General features: G+C 37.5%; 1 non-coding gene and 1 pseudogene across 1 annotated transcript; one reads left to right on the top strand and one right to left on the bottom strand.

Annotated features, from left to right (window-relative positions):
* LOC141673748 (uncharacterized) overlaps positions 1–19,315 on the top strand; it is a 184,559-nt pseudogene extending 165,244 nt beyond the window's left edge.
* Positions 17,483–17,589, bottom strand: LOC141676077 (small nucleolar RNA R71). Its single transcript, XR_012556686.1, has one exon. It is a non-coding gene; the product is annotated as a small nucleolar RNA R71 (small nucleolar RNA).
* Positions 19,316–19,733: the final 418 nt, after the last annotated feature.

The raw sequence follows: 19,733 nt of genomic DNA, 5'->3' as shown, positions 1-19,733 counted from the left end.
GATGATGAAGATAGCAACGAGCAATTACAATATCTGAACGCTTCTCCATGGAAGCGAAAGCTGGACATACCATTTGAATCTCTTGGTACTTCTGACCTTAAGAATGCTGAAGGGAAGCTCAAACCATCAATAGAGGAAGCACCTACCTTGGAGCTCAAACCATTACCTGAACACTTGAGGTATGCTTTTTTAGGTGATTCATCTACGTTACCTGTTATTATTTCAGCTGACCTTTCAGGTAGTGAGGAAGACAAGCTCTTAAGGATTTTGAGAGAATTCAAATCGGCTATAGGATGGACCATAGCAGACATCAAGGGGATAAGTCCTTCATATTGTATGCATAAAATTCTGTTAGAGGAAGGTAGTAAGCCAACTGTGGAACAGCAGCGAAGACTGAACCCGATCATGAAGGAGGTGGTAAAGAAAGAAATTCTGAAATGGCTAGATGCAGGCATCATTTATCCTATTTCTGACAGCTCGTGGGTGAGCCCCGTATAATGTGTACCTAAGAAAGGAGGTATCACTGTGGTCGCAAATGAAAAGAATGAGCTCATCCCTACTCGAACAGTTACAGGATGGAGAGTATGCATGGATTATAGGAAATTGAACAAAGCCACAAGGAAGGATCACTTTCCTCTTCCATTTATTGATCAAATGCTTGACAGATTGGCGGGACATGAGTATTTTTGTCTTCTGGATGGTTATTCCGGGTATAATCAGATTTGTATCGCACCAGAGGATCAGGAAAAGACTACCTTCACTTGTCCATTTGGCACATTTGCTTTTCGCAGAGTTTCGTTTGGGTTATGTGGCGCCCCGGCCACCTTTCAGAGATGTATGATGGCTATATTCTCTGACATGATTGGAAATAACGTCGAAGTGTTCATGGATGACTTCTCCGTCTTTGGACACTCATATGATGAATGTTTGAATAATCTGCGCGCCGTACTCAAAAGATGCGTAGAAACTAATTTGGTGCTTAATTGGGAGAAATGTCATTTTATGGTGCGTGAAGGCATTATCCTTGGGCATAAGGTCTCTAGCAAGGGTCTGGAGGTGGACAAGGCCAAGGTGGGAGTCATTGAAAATCTTCCCCCACCCAATTCTGTGAAAGGAATCCGTAGTTTTCTTGGTCATGCGGGTTTTTATCGGCGATTCATCAAGGACTTCTCAAAGATATCTAAGCCGTTGTGCAATTTGCTTGAGAAAGATGTGCCTTTCAAATTTGATGATGAATGTTTGGCAACATTCGAGACTCTCAAGAAGAGTTTGATCACTGCACCAGTTATTACAGCACCAGATTGGACAGAACCGTTTGAGATGATGTGTGATGCGAGTGATTATGCGGTAGGTGCAGTTCTGGGACAGTGCAAGAAAAATATCTTCCATGTGGTCTACTATGCGAGTAAGACTTTAAATGGGGCCCAATTGAACTACACCACTACGGAGAAGGAGCTTTTGGCTATAGTCTTTGGCTTTGAGAAATTTCGATCTTATCTGCTTGGTACGAAAGTAACAGTATTCACTGATCATGCAGCTATTCGCTATCTGGTTTCTAAGAAGGATTCGAAGCCGAGACTCATTCGTTGGGTGCTTTTACTTCAGGAATTTGAGTTAGAGATCAAAGATAGAAAAGGTACGGAGAATCAAGTAGCTGACCATCTCTCTAGGTTGGAGAATCCCGATTCTACTTCACAAGATAGGACATTAATCAATGAATCTTTTCCGGATGAGCAGTTGTTTGCAATTCAGGAGGAAGAACCATGGATTGCAGATATTGTAAACTATCTCATCAGCAATATAATGCCTCTTAATTTGACATCCGCTCAAAAGAAGAAGTTTCTGCATGAGGTGAAGTGGTATATGTGGGATGAACCATATTTGTTTAGACAGGGAGCTGACCAGATCATCAGAAGATGTATCCCGTTCTGTGAGACGGAGGGGATATTACGAGACTGCCATTCCACGGTTTATGGTGGACACTATGGAGGTGAGAAGACGGCAGCTCGTATTCTGCAAGCAGGTTTTTTCTGGCCTACTTTGTTCAAGGATGCTCATCAGTTTGTTTTAAGGTATGATCATTGCTAAAGAGTGGGAAATTTGTCAAGGAAGGATGAGATGCCATTAAATGTGATGCTTGAAGTCGAGGTCTTTGATGTGTGGGGAATCGATTTCATGGGACCTTTTATCGCGTCTTGTAATAATCAGTACATCTTGCTGGCAGTCGATTATGTCTCAAAATGGGTCGAAGTTAAAGCTTTACCGACAAATGATGCAAAGGTAGTGCTAAATTTTCTTCATAAGCAAATTTTCACAAGGTTTGGAACACCTCGGGTAATCATAAGTGATGAAGGATCGCATTTTTGCAACCGTAAGTTCACTTCTATGATGCAGCGTTATAATGTGAATCATCGAGTAGCTACTGCCTATCATCCGCAAACAAATGGTCAAGCGGAAGTGTCTAACAGAGAGATAAAGCGCATTCTAGAGAAGGTTGTTTGTCCGTCAAGGAAGGATTGGTCTTTAAAGCTCGATGAAGCTGTTTGGGCTTACAGAACAGCATACAAAACTCCACTAGGGATGTCACCGTTTCAGTTGGTGTACGGTAAGGGATGTCATCTACCAGCGGAGCTTGAGCATAAGGCCTACTGGGCATTGAAGAAATTGAACCTGGATTTAGATGCAGCTGGTAAGAAAAGAATGCTTCAGCTTAATGAACTTGATGAATTTCGACTTCAAGCGTACGAGAATAACAAAATATATAAGGAAAAGGTGAAGAGGTGGCACGATAGGAAGCTACATCCTAAGTTATTTGTGCCAGGGCAACAAGTTCTTTTATTCAACTCTCGGCTCCGACTTTTTCCTGGGAAGTTGAAATCAAGGTGGTCTGGACCTTTTATTGTCAAAACTGTGTTTCCACATGGAGCGGTGGAAATTTTTGAGAATGATTCGGACCAAGCATTCAAGGTTAACGGTCAGCGGTTGAAGCACTACTATGGGGACATGGCAAACCGAGAGGTGGTTAGTGCCATTTTGTTGACTACTTGAGAAAGGTACGGAACGTCAAGCTAATGACAAAAAAGAAGCGCTGCGTGGGAGGCAACCCATGAATTGTTGTTACAGGAACCCTTAGAAGTTAATAACCTATCCAAAAACACAAAAAAATCAGAAAACAGGGGCTGAAAAAAAAAAATTCCAGAGACCCTCTGCGCGCCCGCGCAGCTATGCTGAGCGGCCGCGCAGCTTGCTGTGCGCCCGCGCAGAAATGCTGAGCGGCCGCGCAGGGGTCGAGTTCCAGAAATTTTTTTACAGTTCAGAGAAAAAAAAAACAAACAAAAACACAAAAATAGTTTTAGCCCATAAACCCACGAATTGTCCCCACTACCCCATCATTTTAACCCTTAATTCCCAAACCCTAATCTAATCCACACCCTATATATACATACACCTATCCTACATATCTCCCACAAAACTTCCTACACTTAAACCCTCTCACAAACATCAAAAATCAGTTCTTACACACTTCTATTCACGAATCAATGGCACCCAAGAGAGCACGCACTATTGACAGCAGCATCACAGTTTCTACTGCTGATTCATCGAGGGGCACTGCTGCAAGGCCTCGGTTAACTGACAGAGCTGCGGAGGAGGAGTACACTAGGCTGTTGGGGAAGCCGATTCTGAAGGAGAGGGGGTTTTTACCATCAGGGAGGGATGGTGAGTTGTTGCCCATGATTGCAGAGAAGGGGTGGATAGCTTTTTGTGAGTCACCCGAAGCAGTACCGATGAGCGTTGTTCGTGAGTTCTACGCGAACGCGAAGGCTGAAAAGAATGGGTTTTCTGTAGTCCGTGGGCTGACGGTTGATTATCATCCTGCGGCGATTCGCCGTGTGATTGGACAGCGAGAGAGGAAGCCCGAGGAGGAGAACTGGAATGAAAAGACTGCTGAGGATTTTAACTTGGATTTGATTTGTGCGACTCTCTGTCGACCGGGCACAGTTTAGAACCGCAGTCGAGCCAATAATGAGTATCATCACTTTCCGGCGATCGCCATGAACAGGTATGCCCGTGCATGGAATGCATTTATATGTGCTAATATTTTGCCTTCTTCACATGCACACGAGGTCACAGTTGAGAGAGCAAAGCTGTTGTGGGGAATTCTGAATGAGGAATACTATGTGGACCTTGGTGAGTTTATCTACCAAGGAATTCTGAAGTTTTTGAGGGGATCAAAGCATATGAACATCCCTTATGCATCCACGGTTACGAAGCTATGCCGAGCAGTGGGAGTGAACTGGCCGGCTCATGAGCAGTTGCAGTTGCCAGCATCTCCGATAGATTCTGGCACTCTGAATGGGATGCAGGAGTGGACCGGTGGTGAGCCTGAGGAGCATGGGCTGGGTTATCGTCTTCCAGGAGGGCGTCCAGCACGAGGTGCTACTATGGCTAGGCCAGGGCGTGGTGAGGCTGGTTCTTCGAGAGCTCAGGAGGGTGCTGGGATGGGTGATGCCCAGTATAGGAGGCTTTCACGATGGATGGATGCCATGTATGAGACGCAGAGCAGGTTTGCTCAGGAGCTCACCCTTGCATTAGGGACTGCTTTTCGAGGCCTTGGAGCTGATATCCAGTGGCTAGTTTTTGGTGAGGACTCTGCATACCCGCCGCCTGATACTCCACCCACTGAGGGTGATGATGATGATGACTCCGAGTAGGTATACCCTGTGTTCCTTTCTACTACTTTCACTGAGGACAGTGAAGATTGTTGGTTTGGGGGTGGTAGTTAAGGAATATTGTGTGTGTGTCATTTAGTTGCATATTCATGATAGTTTAGTTCATATAGTTGCATAATTTATGCCATATAGTTTTTTTTTATGAATGTCATGTAGCTCATGCATTTACTATGATCCCTTTTGCAATGATTTATCGACTGAATTGTGATATTGATGCGAGTGTAGTGATAGCATTAAAGTGATATTAAGTTGTGTAGGTTGATATTCATGCTAGAAACAATTGTAAGTCCACTAAGTCTTAAAGAATGCGTAAGGGCTAGATTGTTGTTATGATTTGGTTGTTTTCAAGGTCAATCTATTTATTATGCTTAGAATTCGATTATAGGTTCTTAGTGATAAAAACATGAAAAAGAAAAATTTTTGGAGAAAAAAAATATGGAAGTTGTTGCTAGTTGTGGCTAGGCGTCAAATGGCTAGTAGCCGGCTCGCTTATGTTGCGAGTAGTCTAGGGTTGAGTAAGATGGAGCGAAACGCACTTGCTCAGAAGTTATGAAAAAAAAATAAAAAAAATTGCATAATTGATCAAGAGTGGGCTCTTTGGTATTCGAGTTATTAAGTTCTTAGGGGACTTTGTGCCTAGTGACCTAAGGCTTTTAGAGTCTGGGATCCGCTAACCTAACGCTCGTTACATGGATACCATTGTATAAGTCTTTTGTGGACCTCACTCATTGCACGGTCAAATAAGCATTTGAGTTGTAAATAAAAAGCACGATTCCGTAGTAAGCTCCAGAGTTCTTGTAGTGTTGTATATCACTTTGTGCCTAGAATTTTTATTCTTTGTATAATCATAGGATTGCCTTGAGGATAGTCTAGTCATAGTAATTGGTCTAGTTCCGAAGCATATCTGTTAAGCATTTGCACACACCACGTTTCTGGCTGTATGTCCGGTTGCACGAGTTTATTGATCTTTAGTTGTCTAACTGCATTCGTTGAGGTGTGACAATTGGGTTGGTTAATTGTAGTAAGGGGGATCGTTGCATTTTCATATAGATTGCATTCATGCATATTTTTATTTGCTTTTGAGTCTGTGACGCTTGAGGACAAGCATCGATTTAAGTTTGGGGGTGTGATAACTGGCATTTTATACCACTTAGAACGTCTTAAAATGGCTTAAATTGGTGTCTTGAAATCAAGTATTTTGTGTATTTGATGCGTTTTTCTAGTGTTTATGCATTTCAGGGTAATAGTTGCATTTCGGGGGAGGAATCATCAAGAATAAGCCTTGGCATGTGTTCACCATTGCGAGAGGAAAGGAATGGGCAGATTACGGCGAAGAAACGGAGCAAGCTTGGAATTTTTCCAGTAGGGTCCTGCGCGCCCGTGCAGCAATGCTGAGCGGCCGCGCAGCAGCCTGCGCGCCCGCGCAGAAATGCTGAGCGGCCGCGCAAGGTCGGGGAAAAAGCTGAATTATTTTAGACTTCTACTTCTGTGTGGCTTCCAACTTCTATGTAATCTGAGTTTTATGGGACTATTATATAGGTAGATTTGAGACGTTTTCACAGAGAGTATTAAGGAGATTATGTTTTAGATTGTGTTTTACGCAAGAAGCGAAGGAGATAAGGAAGAAGACCGATTTAGCACACCACAACGAAGAGGAAGCATATATTCTTGTGATTCTTGTTTCGTTGTAACATTGGATGCTAGTTTTCTTGCTTTGACTTATTTACTCTTGTGACGTACTCTGTTTTAATATAATTAGTGTAGTTATTATTTTCTTGTGTTTGTTTGTCATGATTTCATATGAACCCATGATGGCGATGAGTTCTATTATGGGCTAATCGTGATCATGGGGTTGCAACGAATTTATTATGGAATTCTTTTGTTAATTGTTTAATACTTTAGTGTGTGATGATTGCATGATATCTAGTATTGGTTGTGCGTATTCGTCTTATGTGCGTCGCGAATATATAAGATAAGGTGTTAATCTCTTGTGAAGCGACGGTGGATCTTGAGATTTAGAACTTGCCATGCTAGCATAGGTTCATGTACGTTGTGCATGATTAGTGGGTAACTCTAACAGTTTTATTTGCCCTATGTAATCAAAAGGGATAACTTGTGCTTAAATTGTTGTGTTGTCAATTTCTGTAGACATATAGGAACTCAACATAATTGATGACTATTCAACTTCTATCTTAATTGTGGATGCTTGGTAGAATGGTATTAGTACAATGAAAGTTGGCTTTTATCAGTTTCGTGTTATTCGATTAATATCATCATTGTCGCATGCTAAAGGTAATAACAATGGCTATAGAAGGAAGTAATAATGAAGTTGTGATCTCATGAGTGTTTTATTATTGATAATTTGAAGTGTTAGTTAAGTGGTTAATTAAGTAGTTAATCATAGTCAATATTTAATCAACAATTTTAAGTGTTATTATCTTAACATTGAGAAGTAATCATACATTGGTGAGTGAGTTTAATTAGACAATAATTTAGTCTGAGTCTCTGAGGGAATGAACTAGAAAGTATTCTATATTACTTGCGAACGCGTATACTTGCGTGAATATTAGTGCGTGTTTTCGCCCTAACAGTTACACGTATTACGAAGTGATAATTGGGATAGTTTAATAAAAAGCTCCCGTTTATCGAAAATACGGGTTTTATTGATTTACCGAAATGAATATTGTATCGAGAATGTTGCGCCGGGACCCGCGCAGGACAAACCGTACGCCGGATCGAAAAAGTCGAAACATGGAATATGCTCGGAATATTACAATTAGGTTAGGAAGGAGTTCTCGAAAGAGTTTCGGTTTCCAAAAACGTAACAACGGTTGACGTCGATTGGTTCCCGTTTTTATAAAATAGATTTTAATTACCCGGAAAAAGATTTTAGAAATTTCATATGATTCCTATAAATCCATAAACCAACATAAAAATAATAGGAAGATATGACAATTATCTATATTTTATTTTGGACATATAAAAATTAAAATACTCAATTAATATTATTTTTGAATATTCAAGTACAGATAACACTTAACAATTAGCTCACAGAATAGATACTGAACACACATAATAATTATATAATAGCAAAAATTATTACACGATATATCCCGGATATTACATATATAGTATTTATTATCCAAACAATAAAATATAGTTGAGGGAATATGATCGTTGGAAAATCGATTTAATAAAAGTTCGAGGTGTTTTAATGTTTCGTAAGTGGACGATGAGTCCCTTTAAAACATACTACTATGGACTTATAACCGTCCTATAATATCTCCGGTATGATTCCCGGGTTTTGTCTTAAATCCCGACCGATTCTCGGTCTTATATAATACGTCACGCTTAAAGCGAAATAACATTTCACGATATATACTTATCGCACAACATCGCTACATTATGCGAAATTCAACAACTACGTATCATGGCAAACATGGTATTTATGCGATGATAGTAAAACAATCTTTTCACAACACAACAGTAAAAATGGAGTTGGGTTTGTAAACTTGTCTGGGTATCTCGAGGGGGAGGATGCTCTAGGTTCCGCTCGGAAATCTATAACCATAAACACATTTCATTTCGTTAGGTTCCGTTCTAATTTACGGTAACTCGCACTCATGCGCTACTCATTATGCACCCTCTCAACTCATACCATCCTTAACATTTCTTTTAAGTCATAATCACATTATGGTTACTTCATTTTCCTAAGTATCTTGGGTTCATTCTCATTATCGTTGTCGGCTCCGCTTATGGATTCTCTTGGCTTCTACTCGCGCGGTCTCGGCTCCGACATTTTTGTAAAATTGAGAAATCATTATTTTCACTTGAAATTTTTATAGAAGTTAGGAAACTAAATATGTTACTCTCTGTAAAAATTTCATGATTTATGAATACTTTAAGTCTGTCCTTTATATTTTCAAAGTTCGTAATTCGTAGCAGTTTTTGTCGCGTAAATCACTTTTACTAAAACGACCATAACTTTTGATCCGTAAATCGAAATCAAGCGATTCAAGCGCCTAAACGATCCTTATAACATTGTATATCCTAAACAAAGGTTATTTTTCAAGAATATACAGTTTAAAACTTCGGAACTTTCTGCAGAAACTTAAAGCTACGGTTTGTTGGTTTTAACGAAGTTACGTTTACGATCAAGGTTTCGTTTACGCCCTAACTATCAACACAACCACCAAAAATCATCATATCATCATCAACACACAAACTCCTCTCAAGAACATCATTTTATTGAGGCAACAACAACCAATCTTAAATCTACTTAACTTAATCATCAAGATTTTATCAATACTACTTAGTAAGCTAGGTTTACTACCACATACTAAATGGATCTTAAAAATGAACCTTAAATAAAGATGGGCCAATGATTTTTACCTTTATTGAAAGCTTGAGATGTGTTCTTGAGGATGGTGGAGGCTTGGAAGTGCTTGGTATGATTTTTAGAACCTAAAATCACCATTGAAATAAAGAAACCAAAGAGAGGTTACTATTCATACTATTCACTAGCGAGTTTCTTGAATTTATTCCACCCATCAAACCTTGATAAAAAGAGGTGAACGAATTTTCTTACCTTAGTTTAGTTGCTAGGAGGCTTAGGAATTAATTGGGTGATTTTACAAGAGCTTGAACTTGGAGTTTTGAATTCCAATTCTTCCTTTTTCTTCCTTGGGGCCGAATGGAACAAATGGGGATGGGGGTATTTATACTACTTGGTTGCTTCTCTTGGATGTTTTGGATATGTAGCTTCTTGGAAGGTGACTTGATATCTTGCAACTTGATTTTATTCTTCCTAGTATAGCATTCTAGGTTTATTCCTTGTTTCCAAATCCATGGACATATCTTTGTAGCTTGCTAGCTTACAAGCTAAACTACAAGGTTAGCTTCCTTAGCACACTATTTTGCTAGCTAGCTTGGTCATCCTATGGTTAGCTCACTATTTGATGAAGTAACCATGGTTACTTCCTTACCATGGTTTAGTTAGTGCGTTACGTTTATTTAATCGTTTACGCGTTCGCTCGGTTACTTAAACGTTCTCCGTAATACTTGCTCGTAAATAGTTCCAATGTAATTCCTTTCGTATTTATTCCTTATATTTTTATTTATCTTACTTGAATATAAATTTGTAGGATTTTAATCTCGTAATTATATTGTGATTCATGTAATCCTCGATAAGTCGTAAATACGGTCGTTTTTCAAAGTTCGCTTTCTTCGAAAACTAATAGCGTTTACATACACTCATTTGGTACGTATAGTCGTAATATCAATTCCGAAACTCATTTTCTCATGCACTACATAGTGTGGGCTCAAAAGTTTTTCCCGTCTGTCAGGGTTACTATTCATTAAACATTTTATAAGGTCTTAAAAATTCGAGTTATTACAGACTATCTCAATTAACATAACCAAACTCAATCAACGTAACTATACGTCTTGACGTCTACTACCCGATCGTTTATAACTAATCGTGACATTTTAAAACTATAAACAGATAGCATGCATATCACATAACACGTAATCATATATTTCATGTAACATATGAATCAGACCGTCAAAAGATAGGAGTCGGTGCATTTAGAATTGAAATCGGGTCAATAATAGTATTTATCAATCAGCTACCGACTCAGAATGACTTGCGAATCAAACGACCTTTCAATACAAAAGAAATTAAGTCTCAACAGTATTTTTAATGAAAGCGGGATATTTTTCTAAGTCTATACACGTTCGTTTCATATTAAACGGATGAACGGTTTATTTATTACGAATAAAATAAGAATAAATAGGAATAAATCAATTAATAATAATACTAATTGATTTTTAAATACCTAAATATATTTTAAAACCTCAAAAGTAATTTTTAGGATTTATTTGAATTAATTATAAATAATTATACTTTATTTAACAATTTATAAAGAAAAATTAATTTATTAAATAAATTAATCAATTAATTAAATTAATAAATAATTACTTAAACAAATTATAAATAATTAAATCAAATTTTAATTTTTGAAAATAATAAATGAAAATAATTTTTGGGACTCTTAATAACTATTTAAATAATTTTTAGAATTTAAAAATAATAACTAAGTAATTTTTGAAATTGAAAAAAATGATTTTTAGAAAATAGAAATTGAATTTTGAAATAAATAAAATAAACGGAAACAGATTTGGAATTGGGATTTAGGGTTGTTAAAGATTGAAACCGGGTTTTAAGTAAAACTAGAGTTGGCAATTTGGTATACGATACGATAAAACAACAAGAGAACGACACGATATAAATGGATAAGTGTTCATCTTTTTGGTACACGAACACGAAAATATACGACATGAAAGAACACGAAATCTGAACGGGTACGGATATGTGTTTACCCTTGGATACACAACATCATACGAAAGTACACGAAATAATAAATTTTTAAATATTTGTATATTCATTTATATAAATATACATATTACTATAATATTATATGTATATATACATAAAATTCATGTATATTTATAAAAATATATCCAAAAAATACCATTATATGTATATATATTTAATATATATATATATATAATTATATCAAATTATATAATATTTTTTTATATTAATTAATAAATTAATTTATTTTTATACACGAAACGAACATGAAACGATGAGTTACAGATATATGTTTACCCTTAAGTACACGAATGTTAAACGGGTCGGATATTTGTTTGCCCTTCACTACACAAAATACGAAAGTACACAACACGAAAATATACGAACGACACGAATTGCCAGCTCTAATTAAAACAGACGGGTCGGGTTGGGGAATTCAACCAGGTTACCTAGAACTCTGATTGAATGTCGACCGAAATCTGGGTTAACCGAGAAACCGGCGACTTCACCGGAATCCGGCGAACTCTGTTTCTACCCCAAACGACTCCGGTTAACCTCGATTTTGGTCCTAATTTGTTCCTAATGTTGCCAGCATCTTTAAACGCTCAACAGAAACGTCAAACAACCGATTGAATACGGATTTCGACCAAAAAACTCGAGTTCTCCGATGAACAAATCGGAAAATCGAAATCGCTTAATTCTAAACCAAATTAACTGTTCAACATATCAATTTGAAACTCTAACTACGTACAAACTAATTACAGGTTCAAAATCAACCAACAATCTCTATATAACATGAAATTTCGAAATCAAAAACTAAAAAAATAAGGAACTCGACTTTGACATTCCGGGAATCAAACAATTGATATAAACATATAAATCGACTCTACAAATCATCGTAAAGCTATATATAACATCAAAACCAACCAATAATTACTCAAAATCAAAATTCGATTTCAAGGTCAAGAACATAAAAATCGATTTTTGCAATTACTTAACCTCAGATGCTGAAATCGATATCAAAAGAAAGGTCTCGTTGAGAGGATTGATTTGGTTACAAGAGCTTCCCAAACGGATCCCTGAATCTCCCAAAAACATCAATCAAAGTTTAAAAATAAATTTTCACCCTCAAAATTGTTCTTCAATTTTTGTTTTCGATAAAAATAAAATGAAATTAAATAATTAGTTAGGCTATTTATATTATCTGAAAATTTAATACCCAAAAATCATTTAAGGGTGTTTTTATCCCTTAATTAAAATAATTAGGCCCTAAAATAATAATTATGGGGAATAATTTTTAAATCGATTAAATATAAAATTTATGCCAAAATTCCCCAAAAATTATGAATAATTCAAAAATGGAAAAATAATGGGTATTTGAAATGTGTATGATTTTATTAAAATCAAAATATGAATTTTGTGGGTTTTGACGTCCCGGTGGGGTACCGGTCCGTTAATTTTTTTAAAAACCGAAATATTACCTAAATTAACAGAAAACCTTGAAAACATATAAAATACATTCAAATGCACATAAAACAAGATAAAACGAGTACCTCGATAAAGACGCTAGTAAACACGCGTCTAGATTGTGGATTGATTCATATAAATACATTTTAAACACATAACAATGAATCGAAAAAATTTATGGTCCTTGCGGGGCCACATATAACCATTATAACATGTCATAACATAGCAATGATCAATTTGAACTTATATAAACACATCATATTTATTTAATTATCACAAAATATTCACATAATTTTTCCGGATATTACAAATAACAAGACTAAGTCACATTGACAACCCTGAGATTTAGTTGTTTGATAATCAATTTTGTATTATGTGTTGTATTTCTTGATTTTGTAAAAAGGTTAGAAGATTAGACTGGATTATTTTTATGTGAACAGATTCAAGCTAAGGAATAAACTCTGGAAGAAGATTAAGCCATGATCATGCGTCAGAGAAAAGTGTAGAAGCTTGGAGTTGAATAAAACTGTTCTATGAAAAATGTTCTAAGTCAAGATATCGACAAGTCACATATCAAGTTATATCGAGAAGTTCAGAATAGCTTATCGAGAACTCCAAAATGGCTTATAGAGAAGTCCCGGAGATATCGACAAGTCAAATGAAGATGTAAAGAATCGGAGATATCGACAAATCATTTCTGCATGTAGAGAACTCAGAGATATTAACATGTCAAAATGAAGATGCGAATAATTGGAGATATCGACAAGTCAATTTCTCATATAGAGATCTCAGAGATATCGATAAGTCAAAATGTATATAGAGATCTCAGAGATATCCACAAGTCATTTCTACATGTAGAGAACTCAGACATATCGACAAGTCATTTCACATGCAAAGATTAAGAGACCTCGACAAGTCAAATATATCTATAGAGAACTCAGAGATCTTGATAAGTCATTATACTTATCGAGATGTCACTTCTTTATAGAACAAACTGGAGATCTCGAAATGTCTCTGTTATTCCCTAACAATACAACAAGAATTACAGAAGGGGGGGGGGTTGAATGTAATTCTGGCTACTTTTTCAAGATTTTAAAACAGCTCTAACTCGACAAATATATAAGTGTTTGATTTGCAGATTGCGGAATGAAGTAGTTATATAAATCAAAACACAAAGTAATAAAAACACAGGCTTCTAAAACTTTTTGGTGGATTTGAAAGTATCCACCAGATATATATATATATATATATATATATATATATATATATATATATATATATATATATATATATCGAATGAGAACCCTGTGAAGCTTAAATAGCTCACAGCTGCTTACAAGTAGAACAAACAAACTACAGAGAAATTCTTGACAAGTACAGCTTTTTCTATCTCTCTTTGAAAATGTGTTTGCTTAGTTGAATGTTCCACTAGCTACACTTGGTTTATATATCACCAAGTTTACATGACAATAAGATAAGATAATAAAACAAAACATATCTAGTCTAACTCTACGCTGCTTCACTACTCTATTCTAGCATCTTTGAATATCTTCACAATTGCATGTAAATGGTAATGCTTCGTTGTTCTCAAATCCCTGCTTAACAGGCTGCCACATTCCTTTTGCAAACACTCGATGCATGTGACTGTGTTGTCACTGTCAACAGATATTTAAATTTGATCATCCATCGAGTACATGCTTGTCATCCGTCGGGTAGCTTGTTGATCATCCGTCGGGTAGTTATTTGTCACTTGACTCCATTTTACTTATACATAATTACAAGACATCTTATATTTACAATTAATCAACCTATTCTACATATCCACTAGTAGTCAACATGACTCATATACTCCTACAGAATCTACACAAAGTTGTTTGCAGAAATGTGCTATAAAACTTATTATTACATAAGCTACTCACCCGGTGGATGTCAAATTGTCATCCGTCGGGACTATATTAAATAATCCGTCGGGACTATATTTGATCGTCCATCGAGTGCTACAAAAGTTAAATCTACTAAGGTGTTTTGTTTAATTTGTCATCAAGTTCATAACATATTCCTAACAATCTCCCCCAATTTATGTCTACTGGAATTGTAACCATAAATTAAGAGAAACTTGATGATAACAAAGCACCCTAACAATACAAATTGAAAAATAGTAGATGAAACTGATAAGTGCTACAAAATTTATTGAAAATTGAACAAAGCAAAGTATACAAAGAAGTTACTCACAATCATTGTCAAGGTGCTCCTCTAGCCTGAGCAGATAATTTTATTTCCTTGATTGTCTGGATTTCTTCTCAAGCCTCCTATTGTACTCTTCTATCTGACTTTGGAGTTGTCTGTGGAATTCAAGTTCATCAGGTTCAGATAAATCTAACAATTCTTGCATTTCCAAAAAAGTCTCATTGCTAGATATACTCAGTTGGTCATCCAGTCTGAAGAATCTTATAACTCCCATATCATCCATGAATTCCCTTACCATCCATGAATTCCATCAGCCAATAAGGCCTCAAATGCACTCTCTTTCCTGTAAAGGGAATAGATAGAGTTTTCGGAAGTGCATCTTTGGCTCTATTGCTCCTTAGCTCCTCTATTTTATTTAGGACTATCCTCCTTGCAGTCATATTAAATCCAAAGTTCTTCTTGAAGGATGAATAGACCTTTATCAGTACAGATTGACTTTCTTGAAGAATCCTGTAAAGTGGCCATGTGATCTCTTTCCCTCCCTTATACTTGAATACTAGCCTTTCAGGAAGATGTCTGTAGGCATCAATCCCTCTTACTTCTTCCAATTCTTCCAAGTAGAGGTTTATTTCAGAGAACTCATTGATGTCACAGATGTATAAGAGATCTTCCTTGTTGACTGTGGGTTGAGATTTGGTTAGGATCTTGGATTTGAGAGTCACAAGCTTCACTTTCTTGCTTGCCCTGTGATAAGTGGATTTTATATCTACTTGAAATACTTCATTACAGGCTTAAGTTGGTGTTTAGGACTCAAGTTATTGGTATTTTTGATGTGTTTTTGTGTTATTATATTTCAGGCATTAGTTAAATGAAGAAAGGAGCTTTTCAAAGAAATATACTGAAAATAGATCAGAATTGGAAGAATATTCTATTCTCAAGTTGTAGATAATCTCGTTAGCTTCGCGTGGGCAGTTGAATCGCCTAATTCTGACGAGTAGAACTCAAGTTATGGCCAAAAGAAGAATCATCAGAAAAGTACAAAAGTCAGGCGCGGCCGCCCCAGAAACCAGCGCGCCCGCGCTGACTTTCTGCCAAAACAGCGCGGCCGCCCCACCATCAACGCGGCCGCGCCGCCCCGGTTTCTGCCCCAGAATCCTGATTTTAGTCAAAATTGAAGATTTTGAGAGTCCTGGTCATCCTGGAGCCTATATATACCCATAAAAGCCGTTTTTAACAAGAAGGAGGTCTGGGAGAGCAATAAGAAGACCTAGCGAGCACGAGAAGGTTACAGAGAAGAAGACTCTTATTTTCTTCAATATAGTTGATACTTGGATGCTTGTTTTTGATTTGTCTTTGAACCCTAGCACTCTTATATTGTTTATTATCATGCTTTTATTAGAACCCATGGTGACGATGAGTTCGATTAACAACTAATCGTTATCGTGGGGTTCTAGCAGATTTAATTATGGATTTCTTTAGTTAATTTGTTTCGATACCTTAGTGTGTGGTGATTGTATGATAACCTAGTATTGGTTGTGCTTGTTCGTCTTATGTGCGTAGCTAACATATAAGATAGCGTGTTAATCTTTATTGAAGCGACAGTGAATATAGAGGTTTGGAACTTGCCATGCTAGCATAGGTTCATGTGTTATTGTTATGCATGTTTCGTAGGTAATTTTACCCATCTTACTTGCCCTATGTAATCACGATAGATAACTTGCGCATTAAACTGTTATGTTTTTAATTCTTTTAGACATATAAGGACTAAGCATAATTGGTGTCTATTCCACTTCTATCTCTTTTGTGGATGCTTGGTAGTAGGGTATTCGTATAACAAAAGTTGGCGTTTACTAGTTTCGTGTTATCCGATTAGTGTCATAACCATTACATGCTAAGGTTAAGAACAAAAAGGCTATTGAATGAAGTATCTAATGAAGTTAAATCCCATGTTTTTCTCATATAAGTAATTCAACCTCAATTCTCTTAGTTAATTCTATTTAGTATAATCTCTTAGTTTAATCAAAACCCAATTTGTTATTTGTCTTAGCATTGAGCGATAACCATACATTGTTGCATAGGTGTATAAATTGAACTTAACCTAAACCAGTCTATGTGGGAACAAATTTGATTTATATCTTATACTACTTGTGAACGCGTATACTTGCGTGAATTTTAGCGCGTGTTTTCGCCCTAACAAGTTTTTGGTGCCGCTGCCGGGGACTCGGTGTTAATTTTTAGTTTATGTGCTTGTCATCAGTGGTCGTTAAAGTTCACTGACTCAGACTCTTTTACTTTTACAGTTTATTTCTTTGTGTTTCAGGTACTCATTACAATGGGAGATCTAGCAGCACGAACGAAAGCCTTGATGGATTTTTCTAAACCCAAGATCAATGACATTCAATCTAGCATTGTCAGGCCAACTATCACAGCTAATACCTTTGAGATCAAGCCTGACATAATTCAATGGGTGTAGAATTCAATCCAGTTTGGGGGTTCTTCAACGGAAGATCCCAATATGCATATTAGGGATTTTATTGAGACCTGCGATACCTTCAAGTTCAACGGTGGTTCTGAAGATGCTGTGAAGCTGAGACTATTCCCATTCTCTCTGAGGGACAAGGCTAAGAGCTGGTTACACTCTCTACCAGCTGGTTCAATTACTACTTGGGAAGATCTTGTTCAGAAGTTTCTCACAAAATTCTTCCATATGGCAAAGACAGATGCAATCAGGAATGCTCTTACTCAATTTACGCAGAAAACGGGAGAATCTTTGTGTGAATCTTGGGAGCGCTACAAGGAGATGCTTAGGAAGTGTCCTCATCATGGAATGCCTGATTGGATGATCATCATTTGCTTTTATAATGGTTTGGGAGCACAATCAAGACCCATGCTCGATGCAGCATCAGGTGGACCATTATGGGCAAAGAGCTATGAGGAAGCTTATGATCTAATTGAACTGATGACTGCTAATGAATATCAGTATCTAACTCAGAGATTGCCACATGGCAAGGTAGCAGGAGTTCTTCAAGTGGATACAGCTACGGCTATCACTACTCAACTAAAGGAGTTGTCTATGAAGATCGATTCTTTGGCTAACTATGGTGTTAATTAAATAACCAGTGTTTGTGAGCTATGTGCAAGTTCGCATGCGACGGAGTAATGCGCTATATCTAGTGAATCAGCTCAGTTTGTGAGCAACTTTCAGAGACCGCAGCAACCAGTTCTAGACACTTATCATCCTGACAACTGGAATCATCCTAACTTCAGCTGGAGCAACAATCAGAATATGATGCAACAACCATTCCAGCAGTTTGGAAACAAGCAATTCAATCCTCTTGGTTTTCAACAACAATTTGCACCAAGACAACAACTCCAACTTCAATAACAAACTCATGATGCAGGTCAATCTTCAAATGAAAAATCTGAATTGGAGGAGTTGAGGCTTATGTACAAAAACCAGGCTCTTATATGCCAAAGCCAGGCTGTTTCTATCAAGACTCTGGAGAACCAGATAGGACAAATTGCTAACGCCTTATTGAATCGACTATCAGGAACGCTTTCTATTGATAAAGAAGTTCCAGGCAAGAGGGAAGTCGAAGAGCAGGTTAAGGCAATTACATTGAAGTCTGGGAAGGTTGCAAGCCCTACTCAAGTTCCAGGATCGGAAGTTTTAGCTGAGGAAGATGTGCAGAAGGAAGCAGAAGTGGAACCAAGGAAGACTACTGTTGAGCACACTCCTCCTGAGGGTAATACAGGGGAGAAACAGATCTATCCTCCACCTCCTTTTCCTAAGAGGCTGCAGAAGAAAAAGCTGGATAAGCAGTTTGAGAAGTTTCTGGAGGTGTTCAAGAAACTTCATATCAACATACCTTTCGCTGAAGCTCTTGAACAGATGCCTAGCTATACGAGGTTTATGAAAGGTATTCTCTTTCGAAAAGTGAAGCTCGATGACTTAGATACCGTTGCTCTAATGGAGGAATGCAGTGCTGTGCTGTAACAGAAGTTGCCTCCGAAGCTTAAAGATCCTGGAAACTTTACTATTCCTTGCACCATCGGAAACTTGTCGTTCGGCAAGTGTTTATGTGATTTGGGAGCTAGCATCAATCTGATGCCCTTGTCTATCTTCAAAAAGCTTGGTCTACCTGATTCGAAGCTGACATATATGTCCTTGCAGTTGGCCGATCGTTCTATTACGTATCCACGAGGCATTATGGAGGATGTGGTGGTCAAGGTGGACAAACTTATCTTTCCTGATGACTTTGTAATTCTTGACTTTGTGGAGGATAAGAAGATTCCCATTATCTTGGGGAGACCATTCTTGGCTACAGGCCGAGCTATGATCGATGTGCAAAAATGAGAGCTTACGATGAAGGTTCACGATCAAACGGTCACTTTTAATGTGTTTAAGGCAATAAATTTACTCACAGCTAAAGAGGAGTGCTTTAAAGTAGAGTGGGTCGACTCTATCGTGAATTCGGAGCTTGAGAAATTACCAAAGTCGGATACCTTAGAAAGATCCTTAATAGGGGAATCATTTATTGAAAAGGAAAAATGAGCAGAGCAACTACAAGTTTTGAATGCTCCTCCGTGGAAGTGGAAGTTGGATATGCCATTCGATTCTCTTCGGTTAGAAGAGATGAAAATTTCTCAGGAACGTCTCGAGCCGTCTATTGAAAATGCTCCCACACTTGAGCTCAACCCACTACCAGATCACTTGAGTTATGCATTCTTAGGTGCACCCCTGGATAAGGCGTTGGGGTATATTTTTTATGATGTAGAGAGTGGTCGGCCGGTTCCTCCCGTGCTTATAGATGGTACCTCTCGTGCACCACAGACAGCTGATAGGTTTGGTATTGGTGATACGCAGTATAGAAGGTTGATTCGGCGTATTGAGGCCATGCACGACATTCACCGTCATTTTGCTGCAGATTTGACACAGGCTTTGGGCACTATTTTCTGAGCCACTGGTGTCG

The sequence above is a fragment of the Apium graveolens genome, chromosome 7 (genome assembly GCF_009905375.1).
Source record: "Apium graveolens cultivar Ventura chromosome 7, ASM990537v1, whole genome shotgun sequence".
NCBI classification, from domain to species: domain Eukaryota; kingdom Viridiplantae; phylum Streptophyta; class Magnoliopsida; order Apiales; family Apiaceae; genus Apium; species Apium graveolens.
This window is presented reverse-complemented; position numbering and strand designations above follow the sequence as displayed.